Source organism: Elephantulus edwardii, unplaced genomic scaffold, assembly GCF_000299155.1.
Source record: "Elephantulus edwardii isolate Elephantulus edwardi_28Jun2011 unplaced genomic scaffold, EleEdw1.0 scaffold00074, whole genome shotgun sequence".
NCBI lineage: Eukaryota > Metazoa > Chordata > Mammalia > Macroscelidea > Macroscelididae > Elephantulus > Elephantulus edwardii.
Genome location: NW_006399824.1, coordinates 3,925,764 through 3,941,686, shown reverse-complemented (window position 1 = coordinate 3,941,686; position 15,923 = coordinate 3,925,764). Strand labels below are relative to the sequence as shown.

At 45.9% G+C, this 15,923-nt stretch overlaps 1 pseudogene; it reads left to right on the top strand.

The window, feature by feature from the left end:
- The first annotated feature begins 11,353 nt into the window (after positions 1-11,353).
- Positions 11,354-11,845, top strand: LOC102867710 (annotated as a pseudogene).
- Positions 11,846-15,923: the final 4,078 nt, after the last annotated feature.

Sequence of the window (15,923 nt, the reverse complement as noted above, 5' to 3'; positions counted from 1 at the left end):
CCTATTATGGGGCCTATTCATTTTCAATACTCTGCTAACCAGCCCATTCAACTCCCAGTTAAGCCCTCCACAAGTTCATGTCTTCATCTACCCACCTATCTGCAACATCAACCAGCTCACTTACCCAATGCCAAGATTACCCATATCCTTTGGCCCTATAAGCAAAGTTTCTATTTCTAGACACAACTCCCTTGAGGTTCCAAGAATCATACCCCTGCTAAGAGAGTCCACAACCTGTTAAGAGAGTTCATATGGCAGAAGTGTCACATTTGGGCAGAAGTGTTCTACTCCTGTCACAGAGGAGCAGGCAGAGGGGCACTGGAGATAAGCAGATCATTTACTCCTCACAGTTCAAGTACAACCCTCTGAAAGGACATGAAATAGCCTTCCAGAGCTGGTTCATAACCCCATCACTCATAGGTGATCTTAGAAACCAGGGTCAGCCCTTTGCTGTTCAGTCATTGTGTTACCTTGGGCAAGTAACTGGGACTCTCTTGGCCTCTTCAGTTGAATTAAGTCAACGAGACAATGATAACCACCCAAGCGCTGCTCCAGTGCTGTTATCAAGCGGACCAGAGAGTCCTTGCTGAGAAAAGCAAAGACCTAGTGTGAGCTTGACCAGGCTTCTTGGTTTCTCTGCCTTCACACTTACATTCATTTTTCATGTGTCAGCTTGGCTAAAGATCCCAGCGGTTTCATCAAACACTAACCTAGTTTCTTTTCCAAAATGTAATCTAACACTATATGAAGTCATCATCTCCAAGAATGTAATGCAGTCAGTTAAAGGAGGAGTTCTTCAGAGTATAGCCTGCCTTTATTGTTGTTGTTGTGTGTATCATGGAGTTGGAATCGGCCCATAGCTTATCCTCCAGCAGGTCTTTAGAAGCAGTTAATTGCATAGGAGATTGCCCATCCTACTCCCACAGAGCAGATGTTGTATTTGAACCACATGCCTTTAGGATTGCAGTAAAGTTTCTTACCACTCAGCTACCAGAACTCCTTATCTAGGCTTCCCTTTAGATTATCAATGGTTATTTCAGTAGAAGTCTTTCTCTTCCTGTCACTTGATCATCTTGGGACCCAAATCTGAAGTAGTTGCTGGCCTGCTGCTCTCTGATCTATGAATCATTCACTTGTCATTCCAACAATTACATATTCTTGTGTCTTGTGAACCAATCTCTTGATGTAAGTCTCTCTCTCTCTCTCTCTCTCTCTCTCTCTCTCTCTCTCTGTGTGTGTGTGTGTGTGTGTGTGTGAGAGAGAGAGAGAGAGAGAGAGAGAGAGAGATTAAGGCAGTGTTTAAGTTCTAGCACAGGGCTATTTTTTCATCCATTGAACAAATGTCAACTGGAATCTATTTCCCATATCACCATCTTGTTAAGTAGGAGAGAAAGCCAGCAGAGGTCATGCCAAGGACCTTCTCAAGCTTCTCAAGCAACTCTGGCCAGATTGTATGGCTCAGGGAAAGCAACTGGAACTTACTTCACACATCAGCATCCGTGGATTGCTAGTGCCTACCGGGAGTGAATTTTGAGAAGGGTCATGTTCTCAGTGAGAAAGGATCAAGATGAACAAGGAATGTTTTCCATGGGACAGGAGCAGGAAAAAGAGACACAAAGTGTGTATCCTAGCATAGGTCCATGTTGACAATTAGCTGACCCAAAGACAGGCAGTTTGAATCCGCCCCCTGCTCCAGGAGAGAAAGAAGGGCAATCTCCTCTTGTGTGATTTGCTGCCTCTAAAAGCTGCTGGAGGGTCACCATTGAATTGGTTCTGATTGTCAGCACATAACACTAACAACAGGCTATGATGAGAAGCTCTGGTGGCATAATGTGTTGTGTGTATGTTTTGTACTACTAACTGAAAGGTCAGAAGTTCAAAACCGTCTTTGGATGGACAGTCAAGATTGATAGTCTCAGAAACACATGGAGGGCTGTTGTGAGGGAAATTGAATCAAAGACAGTGGGCTTTGAAGGGTTAACTTATGATGAGTCTTGTTGAGACAAACCTCTCTCTACAGGAAGTCATAGCAGAATGGGGAGTCAACTTCCAAGGCAGACATCAACTGGAGAGTGCGCCTCTGGCACCGCTGCCCCGTGGTGGCGGCCTGACTATGTCTGTAGAGCTTCATGACAAGAATGCTCTCAGGCTAAAGGGATGCTATGGACCGTGGCTGCCAAAAGGTCCCTTCCCCACTCCTCTCTCTCTCTCTCTCTCTCTCTCTCTCTCTCTCACACACACACACACACACACACGATGGAAGAAGTTATCCATCTTTCTCCCATGGAACAGCTGGTGGATTTGAACCATGTTCTTTTAAGCTGACAGCACAACTTCTTTACCACTAAGCCACAAGAGCTCATTGGTATGTAATTTCTTCCTGAAAAGACAAGTTCCATGCAGGTTGTCTTGTATCTATTTCAAGTAAATTAGTTGCGGACCTATAGGACCTGGGTGTGTTAGATAGCATTCATTCATTCTCCCCCACCTTCCTCTATTCACTTTATTCAATTGTTCCTTGGTAGCCTCATCTTACTGATGAGAAAACTAACTTGCCAGAGCTCACATGACTATTAACTAGAAGAACTAAGTTACAAACCCAGTCTGTCTAGAATTCAAATTGTTGCACTATATTAAAGAGGCTTCCAAAACCAGAGGTGGGTAGGAGGGTAGAGTGAGGAATGAGAAAAACAGGGCTTACTGATTCCTTCTCAGGACCTCGCCCCTTGTCCATGACCCTAGAGAGTATTCCACAGTTTGTGTACATTCATACAAATAAACACTCCACTTACATGTGTTCCCCCTCGCTGCTTGCTTACATATATGTTGAGCCCACTGCATCAGTGCAGGAGGTACCCAGCTTCCTGTCAAATCCCCAGGGCAAGTCCTTCACATTGAGACGTGAACCAGCCCTCCCTACGGCTCAGCTCCTGCATTTGGCCAAGGCTCCCCTGGGAGCCTCAGCTTGACTTCCACCTTCTGTCCTTAACATCTGGACAGGAAGCTGGACTCACCTTCTTGTGACCAGGAAGCATCTCACTTGCCATGCATTTTGATTCCTTCCTTCTCAGACCACTTCCCACTCTTCCCACTGGCCACACGCAGACAAAGAGACATAGGCTACCAAGTGAAAAGCCGCATTATGGAGGACACATGGCGAGACTGCGAAATACCTCCATCTTCCTGGGCTGTTTCCTGTGGTCATACTTCAAGCCAGTTTCAGATCCTCCCTGGCCTGGTTGAGAAGAATGGATAGTGATTCCCCAGAAGAGGGCTTGGGAGAAGGATCTGCAGCATTTGCTGAGTGAACAAATAAATAGTGAGTGAATAGTGGAGGGACGAAAAGAGTTAATCAGTGACAAGTAGGACATAAGGTCTTCAGCACTGGCCACTCATCCACTTGGAAGCTGCAGACCCAAGGCTGCCCTAATGGAGCGAGCACCATCAAGGGGCTATTTAATAATTTAGAAATTATGTGAAAAGAAAGAGTGGTCTGCCAGGACCACACCTCACAGCGCCCCTGCCTGAGAGGCCTGGGGCCTCTAGAGAGAAGTTCGTGCCAGCTCCCGACACGGGCCTGCCCGGTTCCCTTGCCCTCAGCTTATACTAAACAACAGGGTCTTCCCCTCGGCCAGATGGGAAGAGGAGAGGGTGGAGGAGAGGCCCAATTTCCCAAAAATACTGACTTTGACCCTGAACCCAGCAGCTGGTTGGAGCTGGTGGCCTCTTTCTGGGATTGTTTATACAGTTTCCCTTATAAACACAAAGGATGGAAAATAAACCCCAAAACGTTTTAAAATAAATGAATGAATGAATGAGAAATTGCTTGTGGGTGGCATGGACAGGGCCTGGGACAAAAAGGGGGGCGCTGAGGGGCACTACCAGGAAATTGAAGGCTTGGGGATGTTGGACCAGAAGGATCTCTCCAGCCACCCCCTTCTGGCCACACTATCTACATGCCTCACCTTCACAGAGAAGCTTGACATCCATGGCGCTGTCATCTGGTCAAGGTCGTGAAGCAAACCAGGGAAGCCCTGATGGGCCTCTCTGGTCTTAGGTTCTAGAGATATGTAAGACCTCTCTCAGTGTTGATATTCTGTGATTCTCTTCCAGCCCAGAGGGTGGACATGAAGGGACTTTGAGAAAAATAAAGACTGGAGCTTCATCAAGAGATGCTTGTTAACACAAAGTAGGGGGGGCAAGGATAACTCGACCTCTGTGAACGGCTCTCAGACAATCCATGAACTTTCTAGTTTAGTACCTTTTGTACCATATCTGGACCTGGATGAACCTTTAAATATTTGTCATCGTTCCAGGGAAGGTCTGCTCGCTCTTTATCAAGAGACAGGTATCTTCTGGAACTTCCACTTCATCTCAACATGCACCCACGAGAATGGCCCTTCGTTTTCCCAAGCTTCCTAGATGCAGTTCAGGGTCTGATGAGGCCACTCTGGTCACTCTCACCAGCACTGGCCCCATCTTGAAAGCCTGGTACCCCGCCCTGAAAGTACAGGGCACAGCAACCCCTACCCCAGATTCTTCTACAGCCTGAGGTCCCTGCAGCTTTGGGTTAGGGGGTGGTGTTGGCAAAAGGCTTTGAATAATTGTCCTGAGATGGAAATATAAATGTACACCTGTGAGGGAGTAGTGAAAAGGCATGGAAGTTTGACAGGACAGAAGAGGATGGGTAGTCAGAGACCTTGACGTGCCATGTGTCCCTTCACAAGTCTCACAACCCACTTCCAGGGTTCAATATTTCTATCTGAACTTTGATTTTCAATAGAACACAGTTACTAAAAATCTTTTTTTCCAGGCACTGAACCAGGCACAGTGACGGGTACATTTGTGAACAAACCCTGACCTGAGCCCTCAAGAAGGGAACTTTTTTGCAATGATGTCCATTCCACTGTACCTGCACTATCCCTTGCCACTTCTGTGTTCAGAGCAGGCATCACTAATCAATCATAGCACTCTTCAACACTAAGTCCAGATGTGGATCTCTTTGAACTCAGCCTCCAGTGTTTCTAAACAACAGGTACCAGATGGGAAATATCCCTGCCCTGCCTTTCTCACAGGGTCTCAGAGATAATAAAACAAAATTGTAGCTGCATGAAGGGATTGTGCTCCAAAGTTAAGTCCAAGTGCAGAGCTTGTTTCTAAGTGGACCAAGCAAATGGAGCTATTGATAAGATAGAAAGAGTTCTCATCCTCAAATATCCTTGAGAATGAAACTAAATAGCTCAGTCTAGTTTGCTTGTGTGCAGGGACTTCTGACCTCCAGTGCCCGGCACACTGCCTGGCACAACACTGTTTGATAAATGCTCACTAAATAATTAATAAACACAATCTATCCTCTCAGTTTTCAACCAACAAGAAGGGCACATTTTTACACTCATTTCTGGAATGAGTCAACCCAAGTTTAAGGTTTCCGAGAAGGTTGAGTCTTGGACAGGCAATTCATTAGAAGGAGATTCTCACTAATCGCAAGCAAGCACCTTGTCCCAAGCACCTTCATTTCGTTTTGGCCCCAGTCTTCTAAGGTCAAAACTGCCTTCATGAGATGGGCCTCATTAGACACCTTTTCTTCCCTTTCACTAGACAGATGACTGGGGAGTCAGACCATCCTGCTACCACTCAGTCCTCTGGGATGTTTGGAACCCAAGGCTGATATCAGAATGTGACACCACCGGTGCATTAACAGAGGGGGAGCAAGACCGAGAGGGCAGCTATCTGCCTGGGCTCCACTGGGCTGCTGGTTTCCAAAACAAGCAGGGGACAGGCAGGCAGATAGAGTTACCTGTGGAGAAAATGGAGTCTGGACTGGGCAGGACATCTGCATCGAGATTTATGAATGGGAGGCTAGCCCTGCACTCTTCACAGCCTTCTCCTGTTCTCTGTCTGATACACACCCCCTGAAGTCCTGGTAGAGAGACCAGGGTAGTTGCTGCTCTTTTTCCTGTGGGGAAGCAGGCCCAGAGAGGTTCAGCTCTGTTACACAGCCTTTTAAAAAAGGCTGACTTCACGTTCATCTTTCCTGTCACCCTCAGAGAAGCCTGGGAATGTGCCCAAAGTTCACAGCAGGCTGTCCCGTCCAGGCAGTAGAGCCCTCTGCTCAGTGTCCAGATGCTGGAGGCAGACTGCGTGGGCCCAAATTTCACCCTCACTGTCCTCAATCTGTGTGGCCTTGTGCTCATAGCTTAGCCTTTCAGAGACTCACCTCATTTGAAAAAAATGGGGAAAATATGACCCACTTCACAAGTTTTCTATAAAATCAAGGTGTGATCTTAGGATAAAATCAGCAAGAAAAAAAAGACTTCAATAAATGTTGTTTTCCTCAATAAATATTTTTATGGTTTCTCTTTATAACTCAGCACTCCATCCAGGCAGTCTAGACTTTGCTTAGGCAGGCACCTCCTTTGTCCTTCAGACTGTGTCATGAAAACCACTATGGCGTCCTCAGACGTAGTTACCTGCCCCTAATGGAGCCAGGCTTAACTTGACTCATCTCTTACAATCCTAATGACTTTAGAAAGCTACAGAATGACAGTTCCTGACTTAGTGGCTACAGGGAGAATTGATGCAGGCCGCATAAACACAAAACAAAAGCCAAACCAGATGCCATCGAGTCTACTGACTTACAACGACCCATGTATGTCAGAGTGGAACTACTCCATAGTATTTTTTTTCTCTCTGTGTGTGTGTGTGTGTGTGTGTGTGTGTCAAAAGTTTATAATGCAAGTTAGTAGCACAATTCAGTCAGAACAGCTTCTGAAAAGTACTCGTAGGTGCCTCAGCTTTGAGCCTCATGAGCAGTGTTACAAAGTTCTCAGTCCTGTCAGTGTTGACTCTTCCCCATCCCTGACCCCTAAGCAGTCCAACACACTTTGGCTGAAGCTCTTAGCTTAGCTCTGGTTCTGTTTGGGTGTATGTGGCAAGGACAACAGCCCCAAGGTCCACTCTGTCTCATGTCAGGCCTCTGATTCTTCACTGTGGCTTATCTGGCTGTTGCTCTGGTTCTGAAGGACAAGTCATATTCTCTTCCCATTGGATTTTTTAAGGCTATGGCCTATCAGAAGTAGATCATGGGGCTTTTTTCCAAGGGTAGATTTAAACTGCTAACGTTTTGGCTAGTTGGTGAGTTTGTAACTGTTCACGTACCCTAAAATAACCATCCTGACAAGGGGGATGGAGAAGTAAACTGAGAAGGCCAGCGTCAGGAGGCACCCTTGGGATATGGGAAGAAGGTGGTAAATTTCATGGAGCCATGTGACCTGAACATGGGGAAGCTCTTTCCCTAAAGGAACGCCAAGGTGATGATGTGAGAAGACAGTAGACTATAAGCCAGACAAGAGCAGTTGTCTGTCTCTCTGCCCAGATCAGGCAGCTACTGGGAAAATAAAATGAGAAACCAGCACTAGAGAGTCTGCTAATGTGGTTAAGCCATGACTCCACCTTCTGGCCTAGAGATGATAGGAAGGTAGGTGGGTGAGTAGAATGGACACTGAAGGAGGAGTAGGAATTCACCAGGTAATAGTTTGTTAGAAGGGTATTTGGGAAAGGAGAAACAGCATTTGCAAAGACACAGAGATGTGAGAGAAGCTGACAGGTTTGAACTAAAGAGATGGTTTTATATGGCTGGTATGTCAGCTTCACTATGGAAATGAGACTGATGGGCTGTCAGGCCAGAGAGTGAGGGACTTTACAGCTGGCTGGGCCTAGCAGTAGGTAGGAAGCTATAGGGAGAACAAGACACAAGAACTTGGTCTGATCTGGCTGCCAAGCCAGAAGCTGAAGCCCCAGGGCGCCGATGCCTCTGATCTCAGACTGACCTAGAAAATCTCCAGCTTCACAAGGCCTTTTGTGCTCATAAGCCAGGGCTTCCATTCCCAGGCATCTGGTCACCCCAGGGAGGACACTTCCCTGCCAGGGAGGGCCAGAAATCTCACTTCCCAAGGGAAGCTTAGATGATCAGAGAGGTCATCCAGCTCACCCAAGGACACACTACAGACATGGAGATACTTAGAAAGGGCTTCTCAAGTTTTGGTGCTTTTGCCTTATTTGGGGGAGACTAAAGTGAGATAAAAAAAGAAGAGAAAGGTCATTTAGGGGTTCTAAAGGGCAGAGCTGAACCATCTGCCCGCCTTCAGATTCTTCTGCTTAAAAGGATGAGTTTATCAGGTGATCATGGTTATATTATAGGGTGATCATGATTCATTCCATTGAGACTGGGAAGGGCTCACCCTCCCTGATATCCAGACATGTCTACATTCTAAACTGCAGCAGTTAAGAAATCGAAAGAAGTACATTGGGATGATCTGCTGTCAAGGACCTCTCCAAAGTGCTAAAAGAGCAAGGATATCAGTTTAATGAATAAGGTGTACTGTATCCAACCGTAGTCTTTTCCATTGCTTTCTGTGAATCATAAAATTTCATAATGAGGAAGGAAGACCAAAGAAAAATCAAACAATGCCTTTGAATTATGGTGTTGATGAAGAGTACTGACTAGCCCCGTATTCTGTCAAAGGAACAAACAAGTCTGTCTTGGAGGAAGAGCAAGCAGAGTGCTCTTTCGAGGCAAGGATGATAAAATCGTGCCATATACTTCGGGCATGTTGTCAGGAGGGGCTGGCCTTAGAAAATGACATGATGCTGGGAGGTGAAGGGTCAGAGAAAGAGAGAAAGATCCTCGACGAGGTGGATGGACACGATGACTACACCAATGAAGCTGAACCTCACAAAGGTGCTGAGGACAGGCAAGGGTCAGAGCTGCTGCTCACAGGGTCACTGGGAATCGTGGGCAACTCAATTTCCTCTAACATCAGCAACAACAGCAATACATTAATCTACCAGGCTCTGTTAGCAGGGTGAGAGGCCTGGTTGCACAGTGATCAAAGCATTCTGTGGCTAACCAAAAAGTGGTTCGCACGTGTCATGGATGAAGGATCTGGCTATCAGTTCCCGTCAAGACCTCAGCCTTGGAAGTCCTCTGGGTAATAGGAGCTGTCATTATGAGTTGGCAGTAACTCATTGGCAATGAACTTTTTATTAGCAGAGAAGGGAGAAGTGCCATTGGCTATTGGGTGTGTAATGAACATTGTCTGAAAAAGAAAACACACGCGTGTGCACTTGTGGAAAACACGCTTTACATGTAACCTGAAGGGAGGGAGGAAGAAGGGGAAAGATGAGAGTGGGGAGTGAGCAGAGCTCAAAGGAGACTTTGGTGTGATGCTTTCATGTTTAGAAGGGAGATTGTATTTACATATTACTGGTATAATTAAAACTTAGTTTTAAAGACTCTTATCAGAGGCCATCTTTGGCACCTCCAAAATCTGACCCATCCTCAACTCAGTCTAACACTGCAGAAGAAAACCAGGTCACCTGAACTATTGTTGTTGTTGCTGTTAGGTGCCATGAAGTCAAGTATAACTCATAGCGAACTTAGGAACAAAAGATCTGAACCCTGTTCTATCTTGCGTCATCCTCACACTTCCTGCCACACAAGAGCCCATTGTAGCAGTCACTGTATCTCTCCACCTGGTGCAGGGTCTTCCTCTCCTTCACCGACCCTCTATCCTGCCCAACATCATGTCCCTCTCCAAGGAAGAGCCCCTCCTAGCCACAGGCCCAAAATATGAGAGGCAAAGACTCATCACCCCACCTCCAAAGAACATTCCAGCTGCACCCTCTCCAAGACATATCTGTTCGTTCTCTTGGCCATCCATGAAATGCTCTGTTTTCTTCTCCAACACCACAGCTCAAAGGTGTCAATTCTTTTCATGTCATTCTTATTCATTGTCCAGGTCTCAGATACATAGTTAGTAACTGGAAAGATTATGGCCTGAATCAGATGCACCTTAGTCTTCAAACTGATATCATTACTCCTCAATAATTTGAAAAGGTCCCTAACTGCAAATTTCCTCAGTGCAGTGTATCTCCTTATTTCCTGATCGCTCATACCAATGGTGTTAATTGTGGATACAAGCAAGATGAAGCTGTTGATACCTGAACTAGTGTCCCACAAATTCAACTCAGCCCCCCAGAGAGGAGGGACAAAATTGCCCAGGTGACTCTTGTCTCGCTGAATGTGTCTCCACCGTCTCAGCTGCCTTGTCTTGACAAAAAGTCCATCTGTCTGTATTTTCTTGAAAATTCTGAGTCTCCCTCTGAGGTCCTCCCTTGTTCTTCAAACAGAAGCTGCAGGCTGTGACTTAATGGCCTGTCAAATACCACCAGATGCAGCTGGTGTCGTTGAAACCACTTACAAGGGGCCCTTCAAGTGTTTCAGAATGGGGTGGCCGGATACTGGCTTCCAGCTTCAATGGAGGAGAGATGGAGCTGGAGGCAACTTCAGGTTGCTATGTCCACCCTGTGACATCTGTCACAGATCTGTGTTTCATCATCCCCTTTCCTCTCCCAGAAAATCAATACAATGACCTTGAAGAGCCCGCCCGGACTTGTGTCTCAATGGGGGCTAGTCTTTTGCCTCTGGTGCTGCCACACAGTGACTCTCACTGTCACGACTCATCCTCGGACTGTCTAGTGCCCCCATTGTTGTTAGCTGTCACTGAGTGTGCGTCCACGTTGTTCGTTCTGTGCCATCTTCACAACCATTGGTATTTTTGAGTTTGTTGCTGTGTTCTTTGTGTCATCTCATCTCACTGAAATTTTGACGTTACCAAACATGATATTCTTTTCTAATGATTGAATTTTCCTTTGCCATGTCCACAAAGTCTCACTATCTCCTCTTCGAAGGAGCAGATGTCTTTTAATATCTCCATTTTACATGTAAAGAAATGGAGGGCCAAGAAAGGAGATGACCTGAATCCACACAGGGAAAGGGGTCTCAGACCAAACTCAGCCAACATGACAGCTTTCCTGGGAAAGTCAAGAGAGAAAATGCGAGAAACTTTGGGGGGAGGGTAGGAGGGGGAAATTCTAGGTACTCCTCCCTCCAGAGCTCACTCCTGTTTCCTCCATGTGCACCATGCTTTTCTGCTGAGTTGGAATTATATTCATTGCTGACCCTCCAGCGAGTTTTCACAGGCTATATACCTCATCTTCCTGAGAAGCCACTGGTGGATTCGAACCAGATGTTTTTGGCTTGACAATGTAGCATCTTACTCACCATGTCACCAGGGCTCTCTATGTGTACTGTAGAACCCAAGAGATACATCCAGCCAAGATGTCTCACTGAGAAAGATTTAAAAGCACCCAATGTCCTCAGATCATCTAGTTTGGCATGTTGTTCGTTTTTTTTTTTTCAAATGGTGAGAGGGTAGATTAAAAACAGGCTTTTTTTAAAAAAATGAAGTAGTGGCGCGCTCGGAGCGGCCTGGCCGGGGCGCCCTCAGACATGGACGCCTTAGAGGAAGAGAGCTTCGCGCTGTCCATCTCTTCAGCCTCTGATGCAGAATTTGATGCTGTGGTCGGGTATTTAGAAGACATCATCATGGATGATGAGTTCCAGTTGCTTCAGAGAAATTTCATGGACAAGTACTACCAGGAGTTTGAAGACACAGAAGAGAATAAACTTACCTACACACCTATTTTTAATGAATATATTTCTTTGGTAGAAAAGTATATTGAGGAGCAGCTGCTGGAGCGGATCCCTGGGTTTAACATGGCAGCTTTCACAACAACATTACAGCACCATAAAGATGAAGTGGCTGGGGACATATTTGACATGCTGCTCACATTCACAGATTTTCTGGCTTTTAAAGAAATGTTTCTGGACTACAGAGCAGAGAAAGAAGGCCGAGGACTAGACTTAAGCAGTGGATTAGTGGTGACTTCGTTGTGCAAATCATCTTCCCTGCCAGCCTCCCAGAACAATCTGCGGCACTAGGTGCCTTCTCTGGCCCAGGGACTCATCTGGACGTCACCAGCCCAAAACACTGGGAGAGGCTAATGATGGCAGTATCCACCCTGGAAGGACTGTGGAACTCTTCTCCAACTCTTCTTCATGTTAAATATTGTGTGTCAAAAAGAACATTTCCTGACCCTCCTGGGGCTCTCTCCTGAACACCTTCTTGTATTCAATAATCCCAATATGCCTCCCACAGTACACGCCTCAGGTGCTCCCACGTCAGACGCTCCCTCTGCAGCACACAGTGTGCGGTAACCACCATCATGAACTTGCTTTGTCACAGCTAGCTTTAGAGGAATTGACACTCACAGCTCTTGCTCGGCTCAGTTTTCGGCCCTTCAGCCTCAGTGGTCCACCTGTACAGGATCTTTGATCAGGAGTGTCTATGTGTTTTTCAAAACAACTGTCCATCTTGTCATTTCCTATTCACACAGCTAACCTTGTGGGACTCTGCCAAGAGCCGCCCTTTCTTCATCTAACAGCTCCAGGTGAAAATCATCTCCTGGACATCCGTATATATTACATATTATATATATATATATATATATATATATATATATATATATATATATATATATATATCATTGTAGTCCACTGATCCTAATGTAGTCCCACTATTCATAGTCTTTCAAACATTTTTTAAAAAATATTTTTATAGATGAATACTCAGGCTCAACTAGTGGATCTAATCTTGGGAAAGCCCTGATTACCCACTTCAAGATCAAAAGTATTATATGCTATGTGCTTTTTAGCTTTTAGTGCTACGAAGGCAAAATGCTGTCTCCGTTGGTATTGCTGTTTCGCTGGGCACCAATGAATGTATGCTGTGCTAAACATAGACTAGAAGTAGTCTTTTTCTATAGCATGTTCAGAGTGTTTGGGCAATTTGCATACTATCCTTTATGTTCGTGAGGCTGGCTTTTGGGGTGCGGGCTGTGGGGAAACCTGTGATTGCTAATCCTTCCTCCTGTCAGAGTCTCTTTTACCAAGACTGGTACGGTGCTTTGCGGAGCTCAGCATGAGGAGCACGTGAGAGACGGCTTTAATGATTATGTCTCACTCTGGTTTAGTCAGATGCTTGCTATGACCAGAAACATGTACAGTGCATCTTTATGGGGGAAAACAGTTTAATACCCAATTTGTACCTTTATTGGTTTAGGGGGATTTCTTTTTTTTTTAAATAAAATATTCTATACCAAAAAAAATGAAGTAAACAAAATAGAAAAATATCTGAGAGCATAATTTGTAGTAAAGATGAATATTAGTTCATGACATTTCTCTGTATATTTTCAGTCTGAACGGCTAATGGTGAGTCAGTGACAGAATTCTCACCTTCCATGAAGAAGCCCCTAGTTTGATTCCTGGTAGACATACCTAATGTGCAGCCACCACCATCTGTCAGTGAAGGCTTTCACAGTGCCATGACTGAGCTAAGAATGTAGCCTAAGACTAGGAAGAAAGGCCTGGCACTTTATCCCCCCCCCGCCCCCCCGCAACCAACCCACCAAGGAAAACCCCATGTTTCACAGTGATCTGATCCAAAATCAGTAAAGGGCCTGGCACAGGACTCACAGCATTTCATTCTTTGTATATGGGGCCACCGAGATTTGGGGACCAACTTGATGACTGCCATCGGCAACACGTCTGTACAGTCTATGGCAAGGATCTTTCTTACTTTGAATCATAACTGGAAAACAATAATGAAAGCCACTGCTCTGGTCTATTTATGCTTCATTTTCCAGATGAGAAGACTGAGGCTAGGAGGTGAGGACTGTCCCAGGTTCATACAGTGAGCTGTGGACAGACAGAGCACTGGGTCTCTGTGCCATGTTCTGTGCCTTCCCATGCTGTTGGGCTGTAGATTCCACGGTCTTCCTGGGAGTGTGACAGTCACAAGACACTCTTTCTGTTGGTCCCCACATCCAGGCAGTTTGTTTACCCAACACTGCTCCTCAGGCCTCTTCCTCTTCTCTCCTGCTAAACATTCTTGCTACTGTAAATACCCAGTGCAGTTACCCCACTGGCCCTGAGGCCTGCAGCTGTCTCTCCTTACAGCTTTGCACACAATCCTGGGCATGCCCGGAACAACTCGCTTTGCTTCAGAATTTGGAAGCTGTTTTCTCTGTAGGGCTCAACCTGGCACTGGCTGGTAAAAGCACTTGGAGATGAAGGACAGGGTCTTTATGAGAAACATCAGGGCCAAGAACCCCCAATCTAAATCTGGTGTAGCTCCACTATCCTCTGTCATGCTGGACAAAACACAGGTCTCTGAGCCTCCGATTCCTGCTGTGGAGATGCAGCTAAGAAGGGGGCTATGATCAAATGGCATCAGATTTGCTATGAAGGCTCACTCTGTTGGCCAGCTGACACCTTCCATTCCTCACTTTGCTCCCATTCTGCTCACACTGCCTGTTAGGGATTGAATTGTGCCCCCTTCCCCAAGATAATGGTGAAGTCCTATCCCCTACGCCTGTAACTCTGGCCTTGTTTGAAAGTAGTGTTTAAAGATGAAATCAAGCGAATACCTTCTGAGTGATATCTTAGCAAAGAATAAAGAGGAGCAGAGACTCAGATACTGCAGAAGATAGTCATGTGCTGACGCACCACAGGCTGAGCAACTCCTGGGTCGACCAGAAGCTGGGAGAGACAAGAGCGGCCAGAGTTCCGACACCCTGAATGTGCACTTGCAGCCTCCAGACTGTGAAACACAAATCCCCCTTCTCCAAAGCCACCAACGTTGTGGGTCTTTGTTATGGCAGCCTTAGAAAATGAGCTCTTCTTAGAGTATCCAGCCTCCTCTGAGGGATCAGCTGTCCCACAGGTCAGTCCCAAGGTGGTCATGACTGTCCTCTCTCCCTGACTCCCACACCCCCATCGTCTCACCCCACTCTCCCCAGAGCCAGGCACTTGGCCCAGGCCTGGTCAATCAGCATGTTCCATCTTCCTGGCCACAGCATGTGAGCATGTGGACCAAATCAAACCAAGACTGAGCCCTGGGAGCCAGGCCAGCATTAGTGCTGAGGCTGCTTTAGCTCGTGGAAGGGCCTGGAGGCCAGGCAGCATCTCTGAGAACAGCCCGCCAACAGAGAGACTCAGGAGGTGAGAAAGTAAGAGACATCTTGTTGACATTGCTGGGGCCTCTGGATCCAGATTTGTCTAAAGCAAACTACTCGCAGTGTCTTTCCAAACTCTAAAAAGCCAATTAATTCTCCTTATGCTGTAAGCCAGCTTGACTTGAGTTTCTTTCGTTGGCATCTGAGAATCTTGACTAAGTCAGTGGCAGGAATGTAGAAAGTATTTTTAAAAAACCAAAACAAAACACATGTACATTTTTCTCCTTTGGGGAACTCTCTCAGGTCTTGCTCTTGCTTCTGCCTCTCCTGAAGGGTAGCTTTTGGGGTCATGGCATCCTTTAAAACAAATCAGTTGCCTTCAGGTTGACTCTGCCTCATGATGACCTGTGTGTGTCGCAGAACTGCACTCTCCAGAGCTTTCAATGACTGACTTTTCAGAAGCTAATTGCCAAAGAGCTTTCTTCCAAAGTGCCTCTGAGTAGACCAGAACCTCATTCCTTTCAGTTAGCCACTGAGCCTTGTAACTATTTATATTACTCATGCACAGGGCTGGCCTCTCCTTTGCTAGTAGCTGATCTGAATGCACGGGCATCACTACTCATTTGCCAGTTTGTTGAGCTGTAGTAGAGTATGGTGCTGCAATGCTGGAAGCTGTGTCTGGTATTTCAAGTCCCAGCAGGGTCATTTATGATAGGCAGGTTCCAAAACAAGGCAGGATAGGAGGAAAAGCCTGGCAATATTCTCTTTAAAACTTGGCCCATAAAAACCTTGAGAATAGCAATAGAACAGTCCGACATAGTCTCAGATCCTTTGGTTGGAAGTCATTAAAAGCACAACTGGAGGAGAGAATTATTTCCTCAAAGTAGTTGTTGTTGTAGTTGCATGTAGTAGTAGTAGTTGTTCTTGTAGTTGTATGTAGTAGTAGTTGTTGTAGTTGTATGTAGTAGTAGTAGTTGTTGTAGTTGTATGTAGTAGTAGTTGTT